This window comes from Heloderma suspectum, chromosome 4, assembly GCF_057233095.1.
Source record: "Heloderma suspectum isolate Gila_16-S chromosome 4, 16-S_ref, whole genome shotgun sequence".
Taxonomy (NCBI): Eukaryota; Metazoa; Chordata; class Lepidosauria; order Squamata; family Helodermatidae; genus Heloderma; species Heloderma suspectum.
The window spans coordinates 250,212,479-250,222,939 of NC_139461.1; the positions used below are offsets into that span (position 1 = coordinate 250,212,479).

At 39.8% G+C, this 10,461-nt stretch overlaps 1 protein-coding gene across 3 annotated transcripts in view; it reads right to left on the minus strand.

The window, feature by feature from the left end:
• The window catches only part of DSTYK (dual serine/threonine and tyrosine protein kinase), a 63,983-nt gene that overhangs the window by 48,658 nt on the left and 4,864 nt on the right, over positions 1–10,461 (minus strand). Inside the window, exon 1 of one of the 3 annotated variants that reach the window (XM_084853258.1) lies at positions 6,704–8,447. The exons of the other annotated variants lie outside the window; for them this stretch is intronic. The gene's annotated coding sequence lies outside the window, so the exon portion shown is untranslated. Of the gene's footprint in view, positions 1–6,703; positions 8,448–10,461 lie in introns of those variants that run through there. 3 annotated transcript variants of the gene reach the window in all.

The window sequence follows — 10,461 nt, forward strand, 5'->3', positions numbered from 1 at the left end:
ACTGAAGCTGATGCAGATGAATTGAAGGATTGACCTACTTTCTATTTCACACACCTACTTTTAGGAATTACTGTAATTGTGATTTTTTTTTCAAGTGTGTAATGTAGGCTGACCCCTGATTTTCCAGGATAAAAGCCAATGAGAAGAACTGTTCAGTGAACTGTTTGCATTTATAAACAAATCTTAGCCAATACTGCGGTTAAAAAATAATCATAATAAATTGTTTCAAAATAACCATAACCAATTCGTTTTTGTAATTGCTATTTGACCAGCCAAATAAATGCCCAACCCAACTTCAGACAGAATTTCTATTGTTAAAACAACATTATGTCAGCATAGCATAACTAAGACAGAGAATGGATTCATGGGTGTTGGCTGAAAATGTCTGGACATGTAGACGCTACATAAGAAACTAACTATACCGCAACAAGCGATCTAGTCTGCCTGCACAGTGCTCTAAGTATCTTTACTTTGAATGCATGTATAACAGGAGTCATAACACTACCATCAAACAGGTCTCTAGACAGATGGTTGACTGCCACTAATTAATGCCCTTTATCAATATTTTAAATGCCTTTTACATATCTGTTGACTCATCAAGGCAGCCCTTAAGATCTACAGCACAAAAACAAAGTACTGCAGCGTGGTCCAAATTTTTACTGTTGGAATAAGATGTATTAGGGCATCTATGCCCTAATAGATAGAAAAAAGTCAGACAGCTCCCGTGCTGGCTGGGCAGGCTGGAATTATAGCACTTTTTTTTGTCTGAACAGGCATAGGATTGCACCCTTAATCTGTTTATTTCCACTGACAAGTTACTGAATGGAAGAACTAGTCTAAATATAGCAGTCAGGAAAGGGCCCTTTGTTGTGTTCAGCAGTCAAACAAATAAGAGTTCTTGTGCTAAAGGGATTAGTTGGAAAAACCATTTTACATCAGTTGAAAAAAACATGTGATCAGCACTTCAAAAGTACCCAAATGGGAGTATCCAGGCACGTGGGTCCCAATTATGCTTTTCCCAAGAAGAAACAAGAAACTGTTTCTTCTCAAAATAGCTAGGCAAGCAGGACAACTCAGTAGTTTACACTATTTTCTGTTAGAGCAAGCAACAGCATATACAGACTTTTTTTAAAGGGCTCTACTATTCCATGTTTGGTTTCTTTGAAGCATTTATAAAAGAGTATCTTGTATAAATATGAAGTTGTAGGTAAATATGCTTTAATTCTGCAGGTTTTTTTTTTTAAAAAACTGCCTCTTATCCCATCACAATACTTTGATCTGTACATTTAAAAAAAAAAAAAGAGGGGAAAAAATGTCACCAAAGTCATGAGCGAGTTTAAAGCCCACAACATAACAGCAGAGATTTGCTACCAAATTGGCTACCATTTTTTTTCATATCCCCACCAACAAGATACCGTGTCTAGTCACACAACAATGAAAAACTACTGCTGGAACAGCATTAGAATAAAAGAGCCCTTGGATCCCTGGTGCAGGAGAGTTCCAGTTATTATATACGGGACCATAATCCATAAGGCAGCCTTCTCCAACGTGGTGCCCTCTACATTGACTACAACTCCCAGCATCCCCAACTAGCCATTCTGCCGAGTCAATGCTGGGAGTTGTAGTCCAACACATCTGGAAGGCACCATGTTGGGGAAAGCTACTGTAAGGTTTGCTGAAGCTACTAGAACGTGGAGAAATTGCACTGCAAATTTCTTCGCCATCCTCAATTTACATTTCACAGTTACACACCAAATATGATTATATAAAAGTGACACCAACAATGATGACTGATTACAGTTCAACTGTGGAACATCACAGGTTCCTTTAATAATTCACCAATATATCCATTAAGAATTAACATGGCTAGTACTGACCGACTCACACAAGCATGACCGCAAGTATGCAGAGAATGTGACTGTACCTTAATGGCTCACATATCTAGACATCCATTCTTTAATAAGGTAGACCACAAGGTTCAAGTCTTGTCCCAGTCCTCTGTATGCAAAGTCTTTAAAAAAGAGCATTGAAATGAGAGGAGGATTGCCAGGGGTAGGGTAAAGAAGAGTTTAGAAGAGAAAGTCGAAACATCAGTTTAGGCAAGTTAATAATATTTGAAGTGGGGAGGGGAAGACTCATCAAAAGGAGTAAAGGAAGTCAGTGAATTCCAGAGGAATTCTTGTGGTTTCTTTATAATGTTTATACATTACATTCAGGTAAAGTTTCACCCGCCCTTCATGGATCACTGCCTTGTTGTGGCGAAGGGGCTTGCGTAACTCAGTGAAGCCATTGTTCTTAAATGAACAATGCAAAGAAATTGAGGAAAACAACAGAATGGGAAAGACTAGAGATCTCTTCAAGAAAATTGGAGATCTCAAGGGAACGTTTTGTGCAAAGACGGGCATGATAAAGGACAAAGAAGACAGGGACCTACCAGAAGCAGATGAGATTAAGAAGAGGTGGAAAGAATACACAGAAGAACTATACAGGAAAGATCTTAATGTCCCTGATAGCCATGATAGTGCAGTCACTGAACTTCAGCTGGACATCCTAGAGAGTGAAGTCAAGTGAGCCTTAGGCAGCATTACTAACAACAAAGCTAGCGGAGATGACAGTATTCCAGCTGAGCTATTTGAAATCCTAAAAGATGATGCTGTTAAAGTGCTGCACTCAACATGCCAACACATTTGGAACACTCAACAGTGGCCACAAGACTGGAAAAGGTCAGTTTACATTCCAATCCCAGAGAAGAGCAATGCCAAAGTGTGTTCAAACTACCATACAATTGCGCTCATTTTACATGCCAGCAAGGTTATGCACAAAATCCTACAAGCTAGGCTTCAGCAGTACGTGAACCAAGAAATACCAGAAGTACAAGCTGGGTTCCGAAGAGGCAGAGGAAATAGAGATCAAATCGCCAACATTCGCTGGATCATGGAGAAAGCAAGAGAATTCCAGAAAAACGTCTATTTCTGCTTCATTGACTACGCTAAAGCCTTTGATTGTGTGGATCACAACAAACTCTGGCAAATGCTTAAAGAGATGGGAGTACCAGATTACGTTACCTGTCTCCTGAGAAACCTGTATGAGGGTCAAGAAGCAACAGTAAGAACTAGACATGGAACAACCGATTGGTTCAAAATTGGGAAAGGAGTACGACAAGGCTGTATATTGTCGCCCTGCTTATTTAACTTATATGCAGAGTACATCATGAGAAACGCTGGGTTGGATGAATCAGAGGTCGGAATTAAGATTGCCGGGAGAATTATCAACAACCTCCGATATGCAGACGATACCACCCTAATGGCAGAAAGCAAAGAGGATCTAAAGAGCCTCTTGTTGAGGGTGAAAGAGGAGAGTGCAAAAGCTGGTTTGAAACTCAACGTTAAAAAAACGAAGATCATGGCATCTGGCCCCATCACTTCCTGGCATATAGAAGGGGAAGAAATGGAAGCAGTGACAGATTTTACTTTCTTGGGCTCCGAGATCACCACAGATGGTGACTGTAGCCATGAAATTAAAAGACGCTTGCTCCTTGGGAGGAAAGCTATGGCAAACCTAGACAGCATAGTAAGAAGCAGAGACATCACCTTGCCGACAAAGGTCCGTCTAATCAAAGCTATGGTTTTCCCAATAGTAATGTATGGCTGTGAGAGCTGGACTATAAGGAAGGCTGAGTGCCGAAGAACTGATGCTTTAGAACTGTGGTGCTGGAGAAGACTCTTACGAGTCCCCTGGACTGCAAGGAGGTCCAATCAGTCAATCCTAAAGGAAATCAACCCTGAGTGCTCATTGGAAGGACAGATACTGAAGCTGAAGCTGAAATATTTTGGCCACCTAATGCGAAGAGAAAACTCCCTGGAAAAGACCCTGATGCTGGGAAAGATTGAAGGCAAAAGGAGAAGGGGACGGCAGAGGATGAGATAGCTAGATAGCATCACCGATGCAATAAATATGCACTTGAGCACACTCCGGGAGGGAGCGGAGGACAGGAAGGCCTGGCGTGCTATGGTCCATGGGGTCACGAAGAGTCGGACACGACTTAACGAATGAACAACAACAACAACAACGTTTCACTGTTCAAATCCCAGCTGTCATCATTTGGGTCTGTTCATGAATTTTAACTATTCAGTCAGCGGTGAGGAAGGAGTGATGTGCATATTTAAGTGCAGTTAAAAGTCTATTCCAAAGTATAACTACACATATTATGTCTACTCACAGCGGTTACATCAGTTTCAACTTCAATAGCACAACTTCACTTCTTTGTTTTCTTCACCACACTATTTCACTTTACCAAGGGTGTGGACCACTAAATGTTGCCAAGATTTGCTGCCAGATGTCATAGGGGAGGCCAGAGTGTGCAGCTGAGATTGTGCAAGGCACCAGCTACACCAGAAGCTACATGCTAGCCCTGCAAGTACTCAGCAGGCTACTGCCAGCAACTACCTCTACGGTGATAGATACACTGGTATGAAGACTTTTGTTTTGTAACCAACACTGACCTTTTGAAATAAGGCGAGTTACAAATAAAATATATAAAGCCACAGACAGGACTGCATTTTGAATACAGGGTCTGCACTGTGCAGGCCTGCTCTAAAGTATGTAGGGCCTAAGCCATTTCGGGCTGTGTAAGTCAAGACTATCAGAATACATGCACATTAATGCAGAACTCAGAATACTGGTATAAAACATTCCCTATAACCCACCAGTACCAGACTTCCTTCAAACACAGTTACCAATGATCTAGAACCACCCTATAACTCCATTTATATACCATATGAAAGCAACAAGTACTCCAAAATCCTAAGTGTTAAGTACATCTGTACAAAAACCTTGAATGTACATAAATATTTTACTAGTAGAAATTTGCAAGGGTGAGATGAATTCTGTTTGATTAACATTATAAAGTTGTGTGAATTCAAACATATAGGACTGGCTTTGATGTTCAGGGGCTAAGCAAATACCATGCCTGATTTGGGGCAGGAATTTCCTACTACTTTAGTTTGGCCAGATATTTGGTGGTTTACCTTCTCCTGAATCATCTCTCTTGTTCAGTTTTATTACTTATTTGTTGCTCTACGGGTAACTCTGGCATGGCAAACATTGTTCCTACTAACTCTTTAATCCAGACTTCAGATTTTGACATGCATTTCCAGGAACAGATCCTGCCTTAATGTGTGATTTATAAGTCCGTAAAGAAAGTAAGGTTTTTTTTGTTTATTATCTACATTTTAACCAATTGGTTATATTTTAATATATTTACTTCAGCAGATCTCATTCTAACTTTAAGAACTAGTTCTCATAGTGCTTTTTTCCCCCTTCTCCCTCCCCATCCTCGTTTTCATATTGAGTCATGCCTTTCAGATTGTAAGCTTGAGGGCAGGGACTTTTTAAAATTGGTCTGTAGGCTGCTCTATAAGCCTTTTTGGCTGAAGTGTGGGGTTAAAATGCTATAAATAAATAACTGGTGCTTAATGGAACTTGAAACACACAATGAAGTGCAGGATAATTTACAATTTAACTACGACTACTTTTCCTTCAGAAACTAGTGACATCTCTGTCATAATTTAAGAACATGAAGTTTCCTTATCGTAGTAAATATTGCAATACATTTTAAAAAGAAAGAAGCTCAATATAGGCTAGAATGGTGAAGATCTAGACAAGACCCTTCAGTGTTTGTTTCAACTGAGCGTTGTTTTCTTCAGTTGCTTTTCTTCTAACAGTAAAAGTATAGACTGTAGTAATTTCACACTGAAAAGCAACTTATGAGCAACTTTTTTCATCTATACAGCCTACCTGGCAACATGTCATATAAAAATCCCAACTCCCAGTCATTGGTCATCAAACTCACCAATTACTCTGGGCTAAATTTTAATCTGTGTTTAAAGATTAATTACACCGATTATTTAAAGCTTACAACTCTGGTCCTTTACGCTTTATGAGTCACCTCTGTGCAGTGCTTGGTTTTCCAAATCAAACATGGTATCAATAGCCTGTTGATAAGATTATTTACCTGCATTAGACCACGTACATCATCATATGTGAAACTATCACATGCCCATCTTGCCACATGGACACATGGCTTAGCTTCCAAACATGTATGCACAATTTACACACACAGTTATGTACATGTTTTCTGCCCACACTCATGCAAAAGAAATGTATTGTATAAAGCAGTCCTCTGTGGCTTGGTTTAGACAATTGACCAAACCAGCATATGGCACTATGTGAACAATTCCCTCCCAGGTTTGGGGCAAGCCACAGTTTACTGATACATCCGTTTGCCTTTACCCTCCAACAGCCTTCCCCCACTGGGTGCCCTCTACTTCTTTTGGCCTACAACTCCCAGTATTCTTGACCACTGGCCATACTGGCTGGGGCTGATGGGGACTGAAGTCCAAAACATCAGGAGCACCACAAGTTAAAGAAGGTTATCCTACAAACAGAAATTTCATAGCATGAGATGGGAGAAGGGAATGTGTAACCCCAAGGCTCGTTCCAGGCTTGTCCATATAGCACCACATGGTTTGCCATTACATCTGGGCTGAATCTGTGTTGCTAACGAAGGCAACCTCCCAAATAAGGCACACAGATCTGCTCAGAATGGCTTTCATGTCATTATAGACAATAGTAAATACAGGCCGTTAGCAGAGGTTTCAATACTACCAATAGCAGATGTGGAAATAAGAGTGAAGGAATTTACCTTACAACATTGTCCAGTCCAATTACAGCGTGTTCTACAGGAATCCACTGAGAACGCCTAAGAAGTGAAGTTTCTCCTACCAATACGTGAGCTGAAGGCACTCCAAAACAATGTTCAAAGTCAACAGAAATAATAGGACTTTATTATTTTTTATAGTTTTGCAATTATTTCCATTAACTTAACAAAAGCAACAGCACCAGATGCTCATAGCATTTTAAGGGGAAGGAAAAAGGGAGTCCCACAGAACTTTTAAATGTTACGTACTTAATGAAATAGATGTGACAGTACCAACATCTTAAGTATCAAAATTTATTTTAAAAGCAACTAGAGATACTTTACAAACCTTTACAGTTTTAAAAACAATTAATATTTTGTTATTTTATTTGTATTCTGCTTGCCCTTTAAAATGCATTTCATTTCTTTAATGAAGGTAAATTCTACATTTTTCATTTTTTAATTTATTTTCAAAATTTATAAGTGACCTTCCATCCACACAATCCCAGGGCAGTGTACACAACATCAAAAACTGACAAAAAAATCCCATATAAAAGCAATAAATTATATACTAAATAGCAAATTAAACAAATACTCTTGAATCAGCAAAACAAAACAACCCATTCAGTTTTAAAATAATTTCAATTATATTAAAAACTATATATTAAAATTCTAAATATTTAATGTTAAACTCTATTAAAAGAGAATTAAAAATCCAATTTTTTTCTAGGTAACGAACTATTTATACACCACTATAGGTCTACAAGCATCTTGTCCAAAATGCTGTAGTATTTAATAGAATTCTCTTTCATTGTTAAAGAGGAAATGAGAATGAGATCACAAATAAACACGTGTCCTCAAATATTAAGGCAACAATCCTATACACACACACACACACACACACACCCTGGGAATAAGCCCCATTGAACTCAGCGAGACTTACCACTGAGTAGACATACATAGGATTGAAGTCTCATTTCAAACTGAAGTCTCATTTCATCAAAGGTTGCCCATAACTTAAGAACTGGCTGAACCATTCAATATTTCCAGTATTTGTCAGACTCCAATCCGAACAAAGAGTTGAAAATATTAATTGTATGAGTGTAGCCACATCATCTAGTCCTCTGACTGTTCACTGATTTGAAATCTAAAGCTAGTAGATCTTATCAAACGGTGAAAAGATTTACTTCTAAAGCAAGCTTTCATTATTTGATGAGTAAGCAAAACAGGATTTGTCACAGTGAACTATGCAGCAAACAGATTAGAACCTCCAATCTAAAACATATTTTTTAGTATTTATTTAGCCGAATAGCCAAAGTTCTTCGGCCGGTTCAGAAAAAAAAGGTTATCTAGAAGCATCTCACAGATTTCGGAAAACACACTTCCAAATAAATTTTGAACAGTCTTGGGGCACAAGTATGAGGCACCGCCATCACATTAACTCCATGCAACAATATCATGCATATACCCCTCATATGTGGGGCTACCTTTGAAAACATTCTAGAAACTTCAGGTGGTCCAAAATAGTGCGGCAAGATTGTCAACAGGGACTGGCCAACATGATCATATTATTCCAGTCCTTTTTCATCTGCACTGGCTGCCAGTCCATTTCCAGGTCCGATTCAAAGTGCTGATATTAACATGCAAAGCCCTAAATGGCTTGGAGCCAGATTACCTGAAGGATCATCTCCTCCCATATATACATGCCTGGACCTCAAGACAGTCTTCAGCCTGTATTCCTGCCTGGACCTTCAAGACAGTCCTTCTCCAGGAGTGCCTGCCAAAGAAGGTGAGGTGGGTGGCTAGTAAGAAGAGGGCCTTTTCTGTTTTGGCAACCTGTTTATGGAATGAACTTCCCAGAGAGGCTTGCCTGGTGCCTACATTGTGCTCTTTTCAAGGCCAGGTGAAAGACCTTATTTTCCTAGGCATTTTTAGGCTTTCAGTTTCTGTTGTTTTAAATCTGTTACTGTATTTTAAATCTTTGCACTGTTGCTAGGTTTTATTTTGACTTTATTTTATACTGTAGTTTTAAATGTTTAAACTTGTATATTCGATTCTATCATGTTTTATTTTATGGTTTTAATTGTTGTGAACCACCCAGACAGCTTCAGCTATTGGATGGTATAGAAATGTATTAAAATAAAATGTTTGCAGTCTGCTGGCTTCTATGTGCTCTCGATCGGGCAAAGAAAATGTGAACTGGACTACCCCTGTGTATTTGATTACAGCAGCTCAAAAAAGTGCTGCTGCAATCACAGGAATCACTGTCGCGTATTACAGTGCAAATCTGGTTGACGCTGTGTAACTCCAAATGCACAAAAACCATTATGTAACGGAAGTCTAGAAGCAGCATTGCACATATGAACCAGCCCTGTTTCTTCATAACAATTACAAAGCCAGAAGGAACCAAACCTTAAGAAACCACCAACATTTCCACTGCTATGGGTTTGTAAATCAAACATTTCAAGCACTATATTGGTATCAGTTAGAACTTGCTAACTATACTATGTCCAGGCAGCAAAAAACAAAACAAACAAAAATTATTGTAGTTTCATCTGGCATACTAACAGCCTGATTCTATGCATGTGTATGTTATTCAGTGGGATGCATTCCAAAGGTGAAAGAACAGCCTTATCAAAAGCCCTGCTCGGTTCACACTAGCAGGGAAGAAGGGAGGGAGCAGCAACATTCTTTCCCTGCCCCTTTTTGGCTTTCCCTCTCCCCTTTACTTTTACCATTTTCCTCCCATTGGTTGCAATGGGAAATGATGTACACCAGCTCCACAGCTGGCATACATTTCTTCCAATTCTGAAGGCATGTCAGGGAAATGGGAAGGGCATGGATCCAGCAGATCCAAGTCTTCCTACAGTCCATCTCCACCACACCCATGGTATGCCCCTTTTTGGCTTCTACCAACATTGGAGTTCCAAAAGAGTGGCAAAGTCCAGAGACACTTCTGCTTCTGGAGGGGGTTTACAGGGCTGGATCGCTCCCTCACAGCTTGGACCTCTCTCTACCCTTGGAAAAGGAGATCCAAAATGCTCTATGGCCCCTGGGATGGCCTCCTAGAGACCACAGGATTGCAGCATAAATGTATGTAAGATTACAACCTAACTCCTTCCCAACCAGTATTTTACTGCAAATATACTGTGTTTTGTACAAAGCCTCCCAACAAAAAGGTGGGAAGGCTGTCATGTACCCTGAGATGTAAACTGTATGATGAAGAATCAGACAACCAAAAAGGCCTCAGTTTGTTTTGGCAAAGATGATCAACAGCCAGGTCTTCTACCAGAAGATTCAGATTTCAACAGGTGAAATATTTAGCATAGATTCAGTGCTGAACGCCTATTGAAACCATTTGTTTCCTGAAGAGCCAGGCCATGTATTCCAGTCACACATTCAGAACCCCAACCCTTTTTTGGGGCTTACTTTATTCACACCCAGTTTTGTTTTCATTCCTCTTTTACAAGTCTACAGTGTGCACCCTGGCCATTACTACATCCAGGTACATCAATGTCACTTCTAAAATGTTTATGCACCACTTCATTCAGCAGGACTTCAAATGGTAGTCCAGCCTTTCTGATCTCTTCAGTCTCAGCAAACATTTTCTTCTCATTTACCCCAGCATCCAACAAAGGCCAGACCCACTGTATTTCAGGGGACAACAGGAAGAGGGGAGGACAGGTGGGGGGGAATTTGCATTAGGCTGAAAACTGCTGTATTGTCGTCACCTTCAAGTCTTTGCACTGAAGAGAAGTACTGGA